Genomic DNA, 21,152 nt, shown 5'->3' on the forward strand with positions numbered 1-21,152 from the left:
AATATTCTGAGTCTCTGGTGATTACAGTGTCTTAGGTTACAGTTACCCATGTGTTAAAGCCCAAACAGAGCTAATGAAGGGGACCAGAGCTGCTGTTCAAGACAGTTCACACAACCTCAGTGGAACTGTCAGGGATCCCTGAGAGGAATCTGTCACCCACGCCTCCTCACCGCCCATCAGGATGACAAACTCCTGCTCAATTAGCCATGCCACAGTATCCTCAACTTTATTGTAAAATACAGATTCATTCACTGTTATATTGTTTATAGTATATACTCTGTATACTTTCAATGATCAATTGAGAAAACCTTTGGATTAATCTTTGTTCGTCCATGTAGGAATTTTGATAAAACTCGTATTTCAGCAATACTCATATAAAAAAAACCGTCTGAACGTTGAAATGAATTGTGGATATCACAATTGTGTAGCCGTCCGTCTGAAACAAACCAAAATGCGTCTTAAACTCATAAATCCGATATTATGGTAGGCTATAATTTAAAAAGAAATAGGAAATTAAAGTGAAGGTGTTGTTGTTTCATCGTGACAAGACAAGCGCGTCATCAGTTAAAGACACACTTTCCAGTGGGAAGCCCTGTGTGACACCGTATTCTGTTACCACTTGTAAAGTGTGACCTCAGGGGTCAGTGTAGCACATTTTCTGCAACATGCACACGTTTAAAACGTAGACAGGCATGAAGTCGTTCACGTGAGGAAACATGCACAAGCTTAAAACATGGCATTTCACAGTTAGTTATTAGTAGTTTACTCGGTCTACCCTTTATGCTTGTGCGTGTTTCTGATTGTGAATGACTTCATGGCGGTCTAAGCTTTACGCTTGTGCATGTTTCAGAAAATATGCAACTGTGACCCCTGGGGTCAAAATTTTTGATAGGTAGCAGCCAACGGTGTAACACCGGTAGTAATGCAAATGCAGATCCCAGCCGCACTGGGCTGCAGCGCTGAGCCGAACTGTGCCGAGCCGGGCCAGTTTTGAGGAAAAACGCCACTGTCAATTAGACACGTTTTATCAGGACTAGAGAGGAAATGGTATGAAAATTGAACATCACGATTATCATGACTAAATGATCAGTATCAGTATCAGTATTATCACGGTATTTTTTAAATGTGCTTACAAGTGCTCACACACACACACATACTAAAATTATTTCTTCAAGTTTTACTTTAAAAACCACATAAAAGCAGCACTATGCACTTTTTATTTGTATAAACATTAAAATAATGCAATGCAATGTTCACAATATAGACTTGATGATCACAATATAAACTTTTGAACACCCTATTGAAATTTCTGTAATTTAATGACACCAAGCCAAACAATAGTAGTTGCACCATACGGCCATCAGACGGCGATGAAGAGCATATGCTCTCATTGAAGGCAATTTACCTATTTCCTCTGAAACTCTCTCTTGGCTAAAATACGTTGATTGTAAACACCATGTTAAGTAAAACATGCCCAGACACTTGATTGTCCGTTTATGGTGGTTTTATGCGTTCAAACTTTGATGACAAAAACAACGAAGGTAAGGCATAGTATTTGGTTGCATAAAGAAAAAGTAAAGTTTGTTCTTATTCATTTATTATTTTACCTCTATTCGAGTTTTGTTTTGAGCGTGATATGGTTTGAACTGTTGGGACCAGGGGAGTCTCAGCTTTCATATCGTATATAGTTTGTGTAGATCAAATCACTCAAAAATATCGCTTTTTCTGTGCATGTGCAGTTTTAAAAGAACAGATAGAAAAGGATCTTCCTAGGGGTGTCTCTGCTTTGCCATGTGTTTAAATCCATCAACACTTATTTGAGACTCTTCGTAATGAATGAAACATTAAATATGATACCATGTGGCCTTGGGGTAGTTGCACATGGTGCACATTACAGATAAGAGGGCCTTTTCGAAGTCTGAATAATCTCTGGTGCGCCCAATGCCTTCGGTCATGTTTTTCATCGAATGCAAAACAAACTTAGCAAGTGTGTCCGCTGTTGCTAAATTTGGTTGCGTAAGGAATGTTACCTGTTTAACGGTAATCCACAGTTCAATTATCATGGTTTTAATGATAAATCAATTTGATGCCTTTCTGCAGTGGTTCTCAAACTTACTACGAGTGTGCTCCCTATGAGAAATCCTTTTGGGGAGAAAAATTATAAAATGAACATAAATAAGTATGCGTTTTCTATTCGGCAGTGTAAGCAACTTCTTCAGGGTAAAAAAAATGGATACATTTCCTGAGGAACCCCTGCAGTACTCCAAAGTACCCTTAGGGTGTGCGTATTAGTGATGGGTCGTTCGCTACCGAATCAGTTCGAATGAACGAATCTTTAACAAGAACGAACCAAACTGATTCTTCTCTCTCGTTCGTCTCGTTCGTTTTCAGACTCGACTCCTCCCAGACCCACTAGTCTTGACTCGCTGACTCACTGTTCGTTCACTGACTGTGAGTGTTGAAGAGGGAAGAGGCTACTGAGCCAGTGTACGATAATACGATTCAATGTCAGTGAAATGGTAAATGCATGCTGTCTTTGTACTTTCTGTGTCATGCCAGATAATCAAATATTTGAATGTCTCGTTAATCTGTCTCGTTCTTTCATGGTTTGTTCTCCACCCAGGACCCCCACCATCATTGCTAAATCAAGTCTATAATCTTGCTGATATGTTAAACATCCAATAATCAACTACACCCCCTCCAATCGCTGCTTTTGGTTAAAGTTGTAATGTTGATTGATGGCCGACTTCCACAATTGTTTGAGAATGAAAACAAGGGAGGAGCTGAGTCTGACTGAATCAGCTGATAACCGTGCATTCCATGATTCGATTCACCGCTACCGGAAACTCGACTGAACGAACAAACAATTCTGAACGATTCTTCTTGGCGAACTGAATCAAGGAAAATAATCATTGAATCCATCAGTAGTGCGTACCTGCATTTGAGAACCACTGCCTTACGCCTTGTTCACACTACATGCGTCCGTCGACGGATGACCGAGGGCGTGTCTGACGTATAGGGGACTAGTCTTTGTAGACGCATGCTGCAGCCAATCGAATCGCTTCCCGCTACAAAGCTGATGTGTGGATATAAATACAAAACGTGACACAAACAAAAGGTGATTAAAAACAATCCTATCATTCCACATTTCTTTAAAAAATATAACTGCCAGATTTTTCCTGCTTCTTCCTGCTTGTTATTGCAAAACGGATCCAGTAGTTGCGTGGAGTGTATTTTCATAACCGCGATCTGATTGGCCGACGAAGTTGAACATTTCTCAACTTTCTGAAGCAGGCCACGGAGCCGAATGGACGGACGGCGCCACAATGCATTTCTCGAGCGCCCCATGCAAAGTCAATGAGATCCGTCGACGGACGTAGGTAGTGTGAGCAAGGCCTTAAAGGGGACATATCATACCACCAGGTGTGACTGTGATTAGCCATTACAAGCAGGTTTGAAAATGTGCAGCATTGTGACATCACAGGTTGGCGTGTCCATCTATCCGTCACACATCTAGATGGACACGCCCACCTGTGATGTCACAATGCTGCACATTTTGAAAACGGCTTGTAATGGCTAATCACACTCACACTTGGTGGTATGTATACCTCTGGATCCGGACGAAATTCGTCCGTCCATACCAAACGTTGTCCCCTGTACTACCCTTCATACCTCCGTCCGGTTTCAGCGTGGTTATGGAGGTTACGCAATACATCCTCTAGAGGGCAGTGACTGTCTTGGCGCAAATTACTGTCATCGACAATCGCAAACATGGCATCTGTAGAGGAGATGATTTTGCTTTGTGTCATCGGAAATCGGCAAATAAAGGCGCCAAACGTGTAGGTCTACGCGGCGGTGCCATTGCAGGTGAACAATAAAATAAAAAGGGCAGGTATATAGTATAATATAAGTATAAAACATTAAATACTATATATTTATATATATATATATATATATATATATATAATTATAATTATAATTATACTACTCTCTCTCTATTTTCACGAATGGTTGGACTTCTGACTCTATACTGCCGCCTCGATTTCCGTTGGTATTGCTCCGTTTCTCCCGGAGCACACACTACCTCCGTCCGTCGACAGATCTCATTGACTTTGCATGGGACTCCTTGGCCTGCGTCCAAAAGTTGACACTACCTTACTTTGCATGGGACCAATATCATCCCACTGCAGACACAAACTGGCGTTCTCGTGTGGTGGGGGTTCTCGTTTACGCAGACTGGAATGCCCCCTTCTTCTTCTTCGTCGACTTTCTTGCTGAACTGTATTAAAATGTCAGAATAATATAATAACAAAGTATACTACTCCGACCCCTTAATCCATAATCTGATTCCGTAACTACGGAGACCCCTCGAGCATTCAAAGTTCTCCGTCGGGATGTCGGATACGCAATGCAATTCGCCGACCGATCGATCTTATATGTTGACTACAAACTATGTAAATAGTGTTGTAAATAAACTTCCAAAGCTTTTCAAATTATTTGGTGTTGTATTGGTCTTTAATGTGCAAAATAAACAATGGACAAAGTAAATAAGGTGCAATGTCAAACGGGAGAAGTAATCCGGAAATTATTTTGTTAGAGGACCAATCACAGCGCTTGGCGTCTCCGTTGCGTCAACGGATAGTTAAAAAATATTGGAGGTAAGCTACGGAGAGTCTCTGACAGCCTCCCCGGCTACGGAGAGCATAGTATGCCTTGCGACTATGCTTTGCAGTAGGCCTGGCTAAACCTAGTGTGCCTTTCGAAACACTTCGTGATTGGCCGATGAAACGCAACCAGGAACGCCTAATGGGTGTTCTTGTGTCATGACGGAAACGCCCTGCAGCTGGACCCTTCTCCATGGGACTCTCTCGAAATGCATTGTGGGTCCGTCAGTTGTGTCGGCTCCGTGTCCTGCGTGAAAATTTGAGAAATGTTAAACTTTTCGGGCAGCGACAGATCCGTTGGCCAATCAGATCGCGGTTATGCAAATCGACACTGTTACGCTACTTGGACTCTGTCCAATGAAATCGGCTTTGTGATACAACCCCACGTGGATATATCAAAAAGCCGGTCGGCAACGGGGGATTTAAAAATGGAGGAAAAGGTTATTGCTGTGGGCAATCGCCCAATACTGTACCAGTCCCTGCACATGTACAGGGGCAACACTCTCCTTGTGACTAAGGGATCCATTTTGCAAAAGCAACAAGCAGGAAGAAGCAGAAAAAAGCCGGCTTTAAGCGGGGAGTGATTTGATTGGCTGCAGGCTGCGTCGACAAAGACTACGCCCCCATATGTCAGACACGCCCTCGGTCATCTGTCTACGGACGCATGTAGTGTGAATGTAGGGTTACTGTACACTGGCAGTAGCAATTTAACTTAAATTGTGTATATTTAACTGATAAAAAAACATAAATTTCTACGCAATTATTTAACTGAATTAGGGCCTTTTGAACTTTAATTATACTTTAATTCAATTCTGCTGTTTTCACCTTCAAAATTGTAACATTGTAAAATTCTGATAATTTATATATTTAAAGGCATATGTACACACACACATTAGTCTATTCTTCAATGTGTCTGTGTGTGTGTTTTTTTAAATTTATTTACGATTAGAAAGAATAGACTCTTTCCCAGTACTCTTTGATGTACTGTGTCCTGTCTAAACAGTTCCACGGTGGCCATAGGAAACCAGTCCTACCTTGAGGGCCGTCCCAAACCGTTTCGTCAGGCAACTCTGGACAAGAAAGGTGAGCCTCTACGAGGAAGACTGGTGTCCACGGCAACCCATCCTCATCAGGGTCTCCAGCGTGAGTTCTATATTAACTTTATCCTATTTTACCTCTGCTCTCACAAGTAACCTTTCACAAGCTTTCAGAAACTCATTCAAAAACATATTTGCACTGTGAGAAAAGTTAAAAATAGAGACATTATATGAGAATGTTGGAAACATCCACATCAATTTAGACATGTACAGCTTTGCAAAAAACATGTGAAGGCCATGCATATACAGGCCACAATATTTTATTGTTGCAACATTTTAAAATGTTTAAAAAATATATTAATTGATTCCATTTCAGAACACTGCTTTCAGTAACTCATTTAAACATATTTGCACTGGGAGGAAATGCCTAAAACAGAATAAAGTGCAAAAAAAAAAGAAGAGCTCAAATCTGGATGTACAGGGGATTTCGCTTCTTTCACTTCATATATATATTGTTATTGGTCAAAGCAAACTTGCCATCAGTAGAAAACAAATGAAAGTGTCTTCAAAGGTTTCAAAACAACACCTTGTAGACTGGTCGCTGTAGAAATACACTTCTTAAACTCTGTATCAATTACAAGGTGGAACTCTGCCCCTTGCATTGTTGGTTTCCGGCTTCAAGTTCAGTGTTGTGAATTTGTGATGCCACGGTATGCAACTACAACCCCCACAAATCCCTTCAGCAGATTAAGTTCTCTTGTGCTTGATTCACTGCAATTGGAGTGCTCTTTGCAGTAGCAAAGCGTTTTTCTGTTAAGCAAAATTGATATAGTTATAACTTGACTAAATGCAGACTTTATTGCCTTATCTAAATGTTCAAATTTTTACCAAAAAAATCCACAATGAATAAATAGATTTAAAAGACAACTGCCTGGTGCAAATGTGTATGTATTTGAGACCTACAATCATTCAGTTGGTGGAACATTTCATGCAGACTAAATGAACATCAGGGCCTTTCAGTAATTGGTCTATCAACTAGTCAATACTATTTGGACCATATCGGATTCCTTCTGTATTCCTCCTGTGATCTTGATCATAGCTGTCAAAGACACACTAATCAGCACATCCAGGTCAGAAGGCTTTCTTCTCCCTGCTTGAAAAACCTTTTCAATAATACAACAGGTTAATATTCTATTCATAATGGGGTGAACACTGCAGCTAAATTAAATGCAATATAATTTCCGTGCCTAATTTAACTTCCTGCATGTAATTCAGCTTTTGTATTTGATCAAGATATTTTCTTCAACTGTTTTCAAAGGCCTCAACATTCCAAGATTATCTTATAGACGATACATTGAATACAGAAAATCTGTCCAAAATGGTAGTTTGTAATAACCAAATATTGCATAATTGATACTTTTTATCTGATGTGAAATTGCGCATACCTTTATTCAGCAAACAAGAAATCAGCTGAAAAGGGATCGACCAATTGGAGAATTTATGTAATATCATTTCACTTACCCAAGATGGCAGCAAAGAGCCAGCGATCCTTCTATAACCGTCACTTACACAGCTGATTTTGATACTATTTGAGCTTTTGGGGAATATGAACAGTATTCAATATTACAAAATACATATTTTTTATTAATTATTATTAATTATAAAATACACGTTTTGATATTATGTGTCTGTTTTAAAATCAAATGACAACATATTGGTTAGAATAATGAATATATTGAAGACTTAATTAAATTAAAAAGGTTAAATAGGTTAAGATTAAAAAGGTGATACATTTGACTATTAAATGTATATTAATGTAGGACGATAATGTTAAAAGATATAGTGAAACCATTTGCGGCCTTTTACCTATTTCTTTGTTCGGATATATGCAGCAAAAACAGCTAGGTGTGATTCTCTATAAAAGTAATGTTAGTAACAATATTATTTTAGCAAGCTTGTTAACTGAAATCAACTCGATTCAAAATACGCACCGCTATAGTCCCTCTATTTGCATATTGAGCGTTGGAGCATTTTCTCGCTATCGTATACAATTATTATTTATATTATTCATCCCCCATCTGCAACATACCAATCTGGATTTTTCAATGCAATGCAATAAACACACTCGTTGACAGGCTTTCCACGAGCCCTGAGAAACAATTCAACGCAATCCCAGATCCACTCCTGAGCCTAGTGCTGCAGAGGACGTCACTCTGGGGCACACCTGCATTCTGATCGCTCTTGTCACCATGCATAACACATCACACTCTGTTCTAACCCCCCCCCCCCCCCCCCCCCCCGAAACTTCACTCACGACTGGGGTTTTATTTACTGTGTGATTTATACATTTCTAAAGACATCATTAAACAGACTACCGAAGGCCTATGCTGTGGCTCGTCAAAGATTTAGCTCCTTGCCCCCCCTCCCTCCCACACACACACACACACACACACACACACACACACACACACACACACACACACACACACACACACACACATACCCTTCCTTTTGTAGGCACAGGAACGTCTTGTGTGCACTCTGAAATGTAAAGCAGGCGTGTATTCAGTTATGCGTGTCTATGATGAAGATCTGTATAATTGCAATTGACAGGGGGATTTTATAGAGTATGTTTGATAAAGATTGCTATCTGATATGCTCTTAAAGGAGACATGCGCAGCATGTAAACCTAATTGTCAGGTCGCTCATTACGGCAGTGCCAAGGGAGCGCTGGATAATTAACTCTTTGTAATGTAGGCCTACTGTAGCGTTCTTATCAATTTGGGTTTTGATGACAAAAAATCTGGTTTTGTGGGCTGTGAATAAAACAACTTGACATAATATAACCCAAGTTGGACACATGTGTTTTTCTATCTTATTTATCTCTTATTTTAAATACTTTGTATTTAATAGGTGTCTTGAATTTGTCTAACTGTGATGTAGACGTCTTTTGTTTCTTGTGCTGTGAGACACTTTTTTTGTGCTGTATGTCTCCATGCACAGTGCAGCATCATTATTATGGCTCACACACACACACACACACACACACTCACACCGTTTGCACGCGCACATACAGACACACACCGCTCCAGCATCGAAGAGATAGAAAGGCTGGCCTGCCTGTCCCATATTGTCTCGGAGCCACACTTTTAACTTCAAAGCGAGGCTCACCCTTGTGTCTCGGGAGAGATGGAGCAGAAGCACTGTGAGCAGTCAACCTCTCTCGTACTTTCTCTCCCTCTCTCCCTTCCCCTGTTAACTATAACCGTGGGGTCTTGGCCACCCTTCCTTTCACCTCAGATACACACAGAACACACCACACAGGCTACCGTTCTGTGACCCTCTCCCCCCCATCCCACCTCACCACCTTGTTTCTTTACCAGACAGAAGACTACACACCACACAGCAACAAGCCCAACTTGTTGAGAACACCGTACGTTGTAAGCAATAGTAAAGTGCAATGCTTTGTGTGCTTGTGCTAAGGTGTACCTGCCTTGGAAATATCTCAGTGACTTTTTGTGAGTATTTCATTTCGACTCTCGTGTTTGAATGAAAAGGACAAGTGTTTGTGTGTGTGAAAGAGAGAGAAAAGAGTGCAAATGGAGATGGGTCGTATTAAGTGGCACCAGGATTTGAGAGATTCAATTATTATCATACACATCAGAGGATACTTTGGCAAAGTATTCGATCTGTCTGGGATGTGTTTTGTAAGCTCCTGGCTGCCTGTGTCTACAACTGTCCAACTCTTGTCTTTATAAAATGCTGCTATCCAGCTTAAAACCCAAACAATGTGGCTGATTCACTATATTATGAACAAAGGTTTTTTTGTGTGTGTGTGTCTGAGGTGCACCCACACTGTGCAGGGGTCCCTGAATCCACGCGCGGCTTTGAACTATCAGGTCAAAGACATCACAGTAGTGAGCCTAGCACCGCCGCGCATTCATGTTGTAGCTCACCCAGGACGCCGCTCGCGTTTGTCCTTTTGATTGTCCTCCGTGTCTTTAAAGGCCTGCCTGGAACCATAGGTCATCTGGAGGCTTTCAAGTGGAACACAGTCTCTCTCACTTCTTATTCTTGCGCTCAACTTTAGGGTTAAGAAACGCATGGTAAAAAGCCAAGGATTTCAGCGGCTGAGGGCCACACCCGAGAACAGCAACGGTAAAATTAGAAACAGACAGACAATAAGTCTTTTTCTTTTAATTGACATCATATTGAACTGAAATTGGTTTTCTGCTTTTATACACTGCAGTAGAATAGCTGGGCTGTGAGCCATGCAACCCATGAAATATGCAACACAAACCAACCACCCAGAAGTCGCCTGAAAATACAGGTGGTCCTTTGATGTTTCGGCCATGTCTTCATCCAAGTATTCTCTGTAAGTTTTACACCTAATTTATTTTCTATTACAGCTGCTTATGAAAGGTAGCAGGTCTTCCAGTAATTGTTATTTGGGTGCACATCTAAAATCGCAGAGCAGAGCCATTCTCTTCAATGCAAAAAGTATGGGACACATCATTGCATGATTGCTGATTAACAGCATGATTACCAGTAACTGTCATAAACTCCCTACATGTCAGGAAGAGGTCTTGATGGACATGCAAGCACGACCAATCCGATACCGGTCGTCAGGAACATAAAAGACATACCGACGGACGGAACAAATGTATCATCAGAATAACCTGTGTCACAGCCACTGAGAACCTCGTTTCTTGAAGACGGTGCACGGCTTCACTTGCAATGAATTATGTCAAGGACTGGTCGCATGGTGACTCAGTGAGAATGAACGTAAAAGGCTTAGACTAGTGTAGGCATAATATCAGATTATATAGATATAATCTAAGAGAACGTTGGAACACGCATAAAGCATGTCTCTTCCCTTTACATCTTCTCTCTATAAGAAGGTCCCAAAGCCACTGCGAGATGAAAGGAACATCTTTACACAGAAAGTCACCTGTTCATGGATCTATAGTCATTAGGTGAGTGCTGCAGCGCTCAACTACTGTTCTTCATAAGTTTTATTAGGTGAGTGCTGCATGCAGCACTCAACTATTGTTCTTCATAAGTTTTATTCTTTCTTTCTTTATTATTTTCTACAAACTTTGGGACCTATCTCCTTCCTCAATTTTTCTCCTAGAGACTCCATTCAAATTTTAAAATGTTCAGAATGGCTTGGAATCGCAGGTTTTTAAAAATATTTTATACTTTTGAAGATATTCTACTTTTAAAATACTATCTTTTTTAAAAAAAATGGGAGTACGGGAGGACGGGGAAGCTGTTTAAGATGTAACTGAATCAATTTTCAACCGTTTATCTTCGTTAACTTTCTTCAGATTCAGTTATATTTTCATACCGGCTTCGTTTTCAGCTGTTTTCATTGAAGACGTCTGCCCATTCTGACACTCCTACTTCTTAAGACGTCATAACTGAATCATTTTTCAACCGTTTACCTTCGTTCAAATCATTTAACAAATCTACACACTTGTATCTTCAATAATATCCAAACTGTAGTTCGATATCATTTAAACTTTATTCAGAATCACAGTTGTAGTTTCATACCGGCTTCGTTTTCAGTTGGTCTCATTGATTTACGTTGACGCTGGAGCGTGAGGACGTTCAGCAGTGTTGCCAGATTGGGCAGTTTTCCCCGCCAGACTTTTAATCACGCACCGGCTCGCTATTCTCTTGAACACAAACACACACACACACACACACACACACACACACACACACACACACACACACACACACACACACACACACACACACACACACACACACACACACACACACACACACACACACACACACACACCCCCCCCCCCCCAGCAGTTCAGGGCAATACATTTGACCTTTAGATTCTTCAGTTCAATTAATTTTACATTTCTACATTTTTAGCAATGCTTTGCGCTTTTCATTCAGCTGTCACTTTATTTGTTTCCAACGATTTACATTTTCTTAAATGGTGTGCATGTTTACATTGTTTACTCCATTTAGCTTTTGTTAAAATCCCTTCACTTGATTGAAGCCATTTAACGTTTCTTTATGTCTTAATCTATGTTGCTTCATTAAAAAATATTTTCAACCTCACTTTGTACTACAGCACTCACCGTATTTTCTGCAGGAAATGCATTTTCTAGTTGCTCTTGTTGCCTTGTTTAATGCATGTACTTGTATGTACACTGTGTTTTGACGACCTTGGCTTTTCTGAGTTGATGGACTTGCATCTTGCCCTGGGCTAGGTTGCTATACCTGCTTTGGGAATAAAAAGACTAAAAGCATTTGAAAAGACTTGTGTCTTTCAAAATAATAGGTTAAATATGAAGGTTTCAAGGATGAAATGATCTCAACACCTATGCCGCAAACTTTCAGAAGAACAAACTAATCAGCTTGCGCATGCACTCTCACAATCACGGAAATAATACAAATGGGAATGATAATCCATCAATCTACCGACACATACGTCCTGTGGCTCCGGGCTATTATTGCATGGTTGAGTCTCTGTTGCGTTGTATTGACAGATTTGGCGATCAATCCGCATATTCAACAAGACATCACAAAAGGGCAGGTGATGAAACACTGAAGCCCAACACGTATGTACGGACGAGTCAAGCAAATCACCCTGATTGGGCATTATCCAATGGGATTCTGCACATGAACCAAAGTCAAAGTCTCGAGGGGAGACGGCCGGGGAACTGGCAGTTGAATCCAGCTTGTCTTGCAGGGTTTAGATGCGGCCAAAGTGCGGCTTGGAATGCGTATTAGTATTCAGTGGACCTAACAAGGCCTTTGATGTAGCCAGTGTTCTCTTCTTCTCACCAGCAACATCAACATTTAATGAGACCTGATGTCTGCCTTTTTAAGAACTGTGAATATTTCAAGTGATAAAATGAAAGGTGTAATTGCATTCACCAATACCAACAAGCCAGGAACATTGTCGGTCAAGGGTTCATTGTCACCTGTGTGTACCGGAGCTAAGACTCTTGTTTAATGGGATGTGTTCATTAAAACAGGCCCATTTCACTCCCTCTTAATCAGCACCACGCATCTCATGGCTAGATACGCCGCCTGGAGCAAAGAATGGGTGCATAATTTATAAAGCACAGGTCAGTCTGCGCAATACGAACATATTAACTCAACAAAGATGGGTAACCCCATCTCCCCAAACCATCATCCCATATTTACATTCAAACCTTGATTTTTTTTTTTGGTATTTTTTTTCTACAAAAAAAGTGAGGGCAAAAACATTCCTTTAAGATTCATATCCTAATTTTGTTTATTAAAGTATCGATACGTATGAAAAATTAAAGGTTAATTTGAAACACCTTTTTTCCTTTTCAAAGCCTTCAACAGCTGTCTAACACAATATGTGTGTGAGTTTGAGGGAAAGAGAGTTGCGGGGTTAGTGAGAGTCACAGCGAGATGTGACACTGCAGGTGTTTAAACTGTGCTGATGTAATTGGTCACAAGGGGGATAGAGACAAGAGCCGCACAGTCCCTGATTTGATCCCTTGGTTATTGATTCCTCAGTCTGCTTCTAACAGAAATAATTGCCACATGTAATGTATTATTCAATTACAAGACACTGCTCTCAAGTTTGGGTTTGATGGTCCTTTTTGAATCACTGAGACCTATAGATAATTCAACACTGCCTGCCTATTAAGGGCCGTGGATATGATAAGGCTGGTGTTAATCCTGCCCATTTATTAGCTGCGCTGACATTCACCAACACCCAAACTTCCCCATCTGCAGCCTTTGTATGTCCTCAGGAAGTAAGCTTCACTTCTGCTAAGATTCAAATTTATTCTATGATTCTGACCCCACATACGTAACCATTTTTGTAAATGTAAATCGGAATGTTTTAAACTTTGATAATATTTGGAAAACAAAGAAAAGCACATTCTACATGTAATAAGGTACTGCTCTAATACCTCTGGTAGCAGCTAGCTACTCAAATCCTTAAAGACACTTTTTAGTTAATTGTATATTTTAATTGTGCTAATAAGTGTGTTATTTATTTTAAAGATGCTATTTTGAACACGAGATGCAAACAGTATAACATACGGTCAGGTGAGAAGATGGAGGATAGAACAGAGCGGTTATCCTCCTTAAAAACATTGAGTAGATAATGATTTTTTTGCAAGTATGCCTTTCCTGCTTAGGCAGGGCTGTATTTTTAATTCCTATATTAGAAGATTGTAACTCCATCTGTATTCAACCGGTCATCGTTCAACAGTGCCAAAGGCCCAGCATCAGGGCGTATGCCTCACTTTTGGTGCTGCTGTATGAGACGATAGTCGGTTGCACTGCGCATTGTCTTATCCTCTAACAGTGTGTTCATTTTAAATCAATTTCGGTGGTTTCATGCGGATCAAATACAGGCTTCCTCTGGCTCCAACACCGCTCACTCAATAGAACTGGGACGTTTTGCCTTGCTGGAAAACACTGTGTGACACAGTTTTAATGACTAGCCATCATTAAAAAGTGTCTCTTGTTTACAACTTGGCTACCCAGACATGTTCTGTTAATACTTACTACTGTTAATATTTATCGTCTGTTTTAATTGGGCTGATGTCACTACACTGGTGCGGCTTTCTGCTTTGCTTGTTGCGGCCGGTCTTGGTGTTGTTTCAAAGTCTTTATTATCAAGACAGTCAAATCTTCTTCATTAAAGTTTCACATTCCATTTTCATGAGGATGAAACTGATTCCATTGCTGGGGAAGAGGCGAACCCTGCAAGCTACCACAGGGGAGGTATGGAGTCCGTATAAATTATCAGTAATATGAGGTCGATCGAAGATGTTAATTGCACCGATGGTTAGTTATGTGGGGAATTGCTATGCATTTCATGCAGGGATAATAAAGATGAATTTTTGAACAAAGGGATCTTAAAATAATATCTAATCTACAGAGAATATTCACATCAAAGGAATAATTCAAAGCTTTGAAATATATCTTTGTGGTCCGAAATGTTAAGTGCTAGTCTATGCTTGATTCGACTTTATTTTATATGGAAAAAAAAATACAAAAAGCAAAAAAAGAAGAAGAAAATAGGAGTTAATTAACAGTTATTACAGCCCTTTTTCAACCAAAATTTGACTTTCAAATATTAGCACTTATATATAAACTATGCTTCTGGCGTCTTTAAATTAGCTCTAGTGTAGACCCTCTAATTAGTCCTCTTTGTGCTTTACTGAAGTGAACACACACACACACACACACACACACACACACACACACACACACACACACACACACACACACGCGCTACTATTAATAATTCATCAACAATATATGTGTTTAACAGTAATCATGACAGTAGGTTTTTCGTAGTTATCCTTGTACCATCATGGTGGTAAATGCAAACATATTGAACATATTAAAATCAATATTAATGCATTGGTTATTTTCGGATTTTTTCTTGATTTAGCAGTTATCATTGAGGATGAATACTGAAAATGCGTCAATTGGCTTGCCTTTCACCTTCAAGCAGATTGCGGATAGTAGCCAAAATTGTTGAACGATAAAAAAAGATATGGGAATTATTATACAAACCATTGGGCTAGCGCATCAATCCTCATCATATGTTTAACATAGCAAAATCAACTTTGTCAAATTACTAATAATACAATTAATGTAGAAAATCCGTTGAGTACCTCCTTCTGTTTTAAGTATTAGGCTGTGATAGAAGCACTGGAACAGTCTAAATGAATAGCTCTCATCCCCTATATCTGTCCTCCACCCCTCTTGCCTTCCCTCCTCTACCCACCCACCACCCTCTCTCTGTCAACAGTGATTCTGCCTCGTGCCGCTGATCAAACGCACCTGCCTAGGCTCACCAACATTCCTGAGCATGTTCGCTAATTACCCACAAAGCCGTGCAGACTTACACTCCTAATAGGGGATTACATTTGACTCAAATGGAGGGCAGAGTTGCGCTGCACTACAATGGTATTTATTTAATCATTTGGGGGGGCGGGGGATCTCTAGAGATGCAGTGCATCATAAATTATTTACAGCAAATAAAGAACTTCATATTCTTACTTGGTAGGGGTAATGGGGTAATACCCCCCCCCCCCCCCCCCCCCATGGTAAACAAGGGTGGTGCAATGCGTTCGAGGCATTGTAATAATCACTCGGTAGCACCGACTGAGGGAGTCTCTGATTTACATCTAAAGTAATGGGGGGTTTTTTCTCAAGAAAGCATGGTATTAACATCAGTGAGCTCAACAACAAAGCCAAACACTCATTATGATCTTCTTGTTTCATTGTAATTAGATAAAAGAACAATTTAATTGTGCACTTATGGGAGAACTGACAAATTAAATGTCTAACAAATTGGATATTACTTTTAAGTTCAAATCACTGCTGGTAAAAGCAAAGCCATTGAGAGACCGATACTGTAATCAACAGATAATTTCCTCTTTATCTGTTGTAGAGAGAACAACAACAAGAATGGAATGTTTGATATAGCTAATGCAATGATGCACCACAAGTAGATTTAGAAAGTAGTGCCGTCAGAATGCATGAACAATAATTTTATAGCGAATGTGAGCTCCATGCTGTTTTTCCAAGAATCATGAGTGACTTTTATGTTTACTTAAGCGCCAGCTTTCATGTTGAGTTAAAACTCAAAGTAAGATGTGATCTCTTACTTGGAACTTCATGAAGCTAGATCTCTATGTTAATTCATCAGTGTCCTGCCCTTTGCTTCCATAGCGTGCTTCTTTCTTTCTTTCTTTCTTTCTTTCTTTTTTTCTTCTTTCGCTCACCTCTGGAGGAGACAATAGCAGCAACTGGGTGTCTATAGCTTCTGATAACTGTAACTTAGCATATCGTTGGCCTCATGGCATGATTGCCTATGTCATATTTTAAGGTTTTCGGATCAACAAAAAAAACACATTGTTTGGCAAACACGTCATTTTTATTTATTTATACTGTAACAGTAAGTTCAACCAGATGTCAATATATAGATATTGCCAACGAGGCACAGTGAATCAGCAGCGTTAGGAGAGAAGATTTAGGCAGAAATCACAATTTGGCAGAAATATGACTAACAATATGACATTGGGGAGGAGAGGCTCCCCTCTGGGTGAGGCAGTGCAGGTTGGCCTCCTTCAGCAGGCTGTCTCCCATAACCATGCTGGCTGCTCTGGAACATGCTGGCCTCGTCATGGCCCAGTCCTACCTATGGGCCCAGAACAGTACCCTCCCACTGGTCCTGTTTTAGCAGTAATACGCAGCGCTGAGACACAGTGCAGCCGAAGTTAGACCTCTACGTTTCTCTGTTTGGTTCTTTCAGCAGAGGATCATGGTTCGATAGCATTTGGTTACTGAACACAAGCATTGGCCTTACTCCTGGTCACCAAGGGAGCATGCGTATCGTTCTAACATGATGGTGACACTAGTGCACACGCTCAAACGGACCACTAGAAATGTTAGCTGTAGCCATCGGAGGGAGTATAGTGGCTTGGATCTCCCCCTGTTAACGAGCTAGCATGCATTAACTATTCAGCATCAATGTAGAGTACTTCAGTTGAATTACATGATCTGTCAATCAATTTCCATAAGTAATAAAGTAATGGATCATAGTTCCTGTGACATGGAAACTAGAATTTTCCACTTTAGCTAGTCAATGAAAAAAAAATTTGTAATTGAATATCATTACAAATCCCACCTTGATTTCAATAATTTTGAGTATTAAATCTCGGATAACTGCCTTTTAGCTTATCCTGTGGCTGGCAGAAGCCCAGCTGTTGACGGCTTTCAACCTGAGCTATTCAGTTTGCATAAGCGCATCTAAAGCCATTTTTTGTCTGGAGAAAGTAATCACAGGGGAGAAGTGAGGAGTGTTCAATGCTCATCCATTTAAAAGAGGAACAAGTTTCCTTTGAGCCTGGAGCTTTCTGCATGGTTAGCTCCCGAGGCTGTTTCTAATAGAGAGCAGGCCACTCTGTCAGCTTTCCGCTGCAGATTCAGCGGCACGGCGAGAGGAAGAATGTTTTGTCGAGCAAATGCCTGAACGCACTTCAAAACAAACAAGCCTTACTTTCGGCTGAGCAAACACTTGGTCACTGCACACTATCGTTAATGGATGAAAGAGAGAGAGGAGGAAGGTGAAAATATAAACCCGTTTTTAAATCAACTTCCAATTTCATGCCTTGTAACATATGTTTTGTCCATTTGCACACACACACACACACACACACACACACACACACACACACACACACACCTTATTATATTGCAGTACACACACACACACATTCATTTGCATTGCATGTGCACATGCACAAACACGCACACAATTATTAATTTGGAGTCATTAGTACATTATTTGCTTATTAGTATACAATGATACATAATGTACACATTTTATCGATTCATCTTTGATTTTAAATCGCTATCGAATAATTTCAGCACAAGCAGAAGGCATTTCAAATCCATTGGACGTTAGATGCAAATCCTCTCACAATTATATTCTATAAAGACATACCTCCTTTAAGTATTATTCTACTGTCATGCAGTTTATTGCTTATAATTCTTTAACTAAATTCAAACTGTCTAGTGTCCACATGCATTATATAGAATACATTTAATATTACATAGAAAGGCTATCCTTGCAAGGGTTTATCTTTCCTAGCACACAAGAAGGGAAAGTCTAAGATTTCCTGATTTGAGCTTTGTGTTTTGTTTGCAAAACAAATTTAATGGCTAGAATCGCAAGAAGAAGAGATCAGCTGGTTGTTGTGGCCACGTGGCACAATATGATCCAAGTTTCTTAATAAAATATCCGTCTAGGAGGGATTTCAGATTTCAGAAATGGGATGGTATATTTGTACTTTTTATATCTACATGTAACTTTGATTTACTACATCTGTATGGAATAAAAAGTACCAAGGATTAGCCCTTCGGTATATGCTAATTAGGCATCTGTAATAAGTAGTTGTTTCTTATAAAGGATTCTTAAGGTTCTTAGGTTTTGTAGAACGTATTAAGTCTAATGCTATCAGTAGTCATCTAGAGTAGGTGCTCTTTGACTTTCCTGTTACAATTACAACCAGTCAGCCATAATTGGTATTGGGAAATATTGTTGAAGAGATGAATCCAACAAATATGCCTAATCAATATATAAATAATGTTAGCATAGTCTCAGCTGATCTGGGATCTGGGATGGTTTTCCTCAAATGGGTTTAACATGTTGTATTTCTCCACTCTGACACCCTGCTTCACACCTCCGCTACGCTCCTCTAATGGATCTTGTTTTCCATCATCAACCTGTCTCTGTTTCTTTACCACCTCCCTCACGACATACGTTTTCCGGGTTTCCACCTCTCAAATCCCTTTATTTCTTCATAATTATATTTATAATAGTTTGAGAGGATTCTCTCACGGCGTGTATGTGTGCATGCAAACGCATGTGCACACGCATACATACACACACACAAACATAACCACACACACACACGCATGCACAGTTTCAGTAAATGCCAGTCTTTTTCTCTGCGACTGAATGTAAAGTGTGAAGTTTCGATTGCTTTTCTTTTTATGTAGCCATTTGGCTTGGGTCAGAACATAGAAGCAACAGAGATGCCTATAGTTTTCCACAAAACATTCTCGGCAGGAGAATATGCGTTGAAGACACCACACGTCTGTATAACGCCAGGTCTCAGGTCCCAAACCCCCCGCCTGTCTTCAAAAGCAAATGAAGAGTGTTAATAAAGGCTTCCATAACATGCACCCTTTTTAAATGAGACGCCCTCCCTTCTGTACGAGTCTACCCCCTGACGGCTGAAAAGCTGTCTTCACCGATCTAATTTCCACTGATCAATAACCAGAGTCTTTTGAAGACGCGTGAATACAAACACCAGCCATGGAATGTTTTCTTCTTTCTATCCAAAACAAACTCTAGACTTTTATTTACAGATAAGATTATTACCCACTAGTGTGCTCATGCTGTTGACTGTTAAGACAATCAGTTGTCTGTCTTCTAAAGGCCACTGTCAAATGACCATAGCAATACCAGTGATAATCTAATGGGAGGATTTCAGTTATTCTCTCTCAGTGCCTAATGCCATAATATTTTATTTTAGGATATTACTAGTCTTCAAATGATTATTGTATGGTTGTATGGTAACTGTTGGGCAAATAATAAATGCAACTCAAATGTGGCCAGATTAATTGACATTGAATTACAGTGATTAATTTGTTTGCTATCAGTAAATATCCATTTTGAAGGAATTATACCTTTACTTTAATATGTATGCGGAATGTAAAATTTTCCTCCATACCAAAAATAACCTGATGGTGGAGCCATAAACTCAGAAATGCCTCCTTATGTTGAAGTTTTCTTAGATGTTTATTTGGGGTGTGTTTGTGTGCGTGTGTGCGTGTGTGTGCATTCAAGTCCTTGCACACGTTCATGAGCAGAAGACATTTGTGTGTGTAGAATGCCTGTGTGTTTACCCCGGACTAAAAAACACTTACTTGAGAAAAAGAGAACAGGGTTCATTTTCCAAACCCATCGGTTGGTTCTGGGCTATGGATGAATAATGGTTGAATTCATCTGTGCTGAAACAGAAAAAAAAAAAAAAAAACATTCCACACACTCTGCAAAGCTACCAGCCAGAGCAAAACAACTGCATCTGAACATTTACAATTAAGAAAGCTCAGTGATTGAATATGCGGGTGACTGGCAAGCCATTCCTTAGAGGGAAATAAAATGCTGTTCCTGGATATTACTGAATGCTTCACAAAACCCTATCTATGTTTTAGATGTGCATCAACAAATGTCGGGAAATGAATCAACTTGACAACTTTTTTTTGGTGCAATGAGAGACGATAAGTATCTTAGAAATGTTTGTAATGTTTGTAAACAAAATTATTTGATCGCAACTCATGTTTTTCTTTTTTTGAATGAAACCTAATACATAATGGTACAACATCAATGTTTTGTGACTGTTGATAGACAAAATAAGGGCTCTAGTTATAATATAATATAATTTGGAAATGAGGGCATTCAATGACCTGCCTGCAGGAACAAATGTGTGCCAACAACAGTAAATGAAGACGGACACAATTGGCAAAAGAAACCATCATGTGTGGGCCTTTCTTCCCCTAAACAATCAATTATCTCTTTAAACATAAGCCATCGATCAACATTTGTCACATAGAGCGGGGCAGGTGGTAGTTTAAGGCTGTCCACCAGGGGTATAGAGCAGGAGAGCAGCCATCAGGAGGCGGTGTCTATAAGGGAGGGCCATGTCTCTGTCTGTGTTGTTACATTGATGTCTCTTACTACTAGGGCCGCGCTGCTCTGTCATACGGCCACTCAGGCCCCTCGATGTATATGTCATTATGGTGCAGCTGCAGAATGGCAACTGTCATAGACGCCAGCTATCTGTTACAGGAGGGTTAAATGCAGGAGGAAAATGATTTCATTTCTACATAAATG

The sequence above is a fragment of the Pollachius pollachius genome, assembly GCF_949987615.1.
Source record: "Pollachius pollachius genome assembly, chromosome: 5".
NCBI lineage: Eukaryota > Metazoa > Chordata > Actinopteri > Gadiformes > Gadidae > Pollachius > Pollachius pollachius.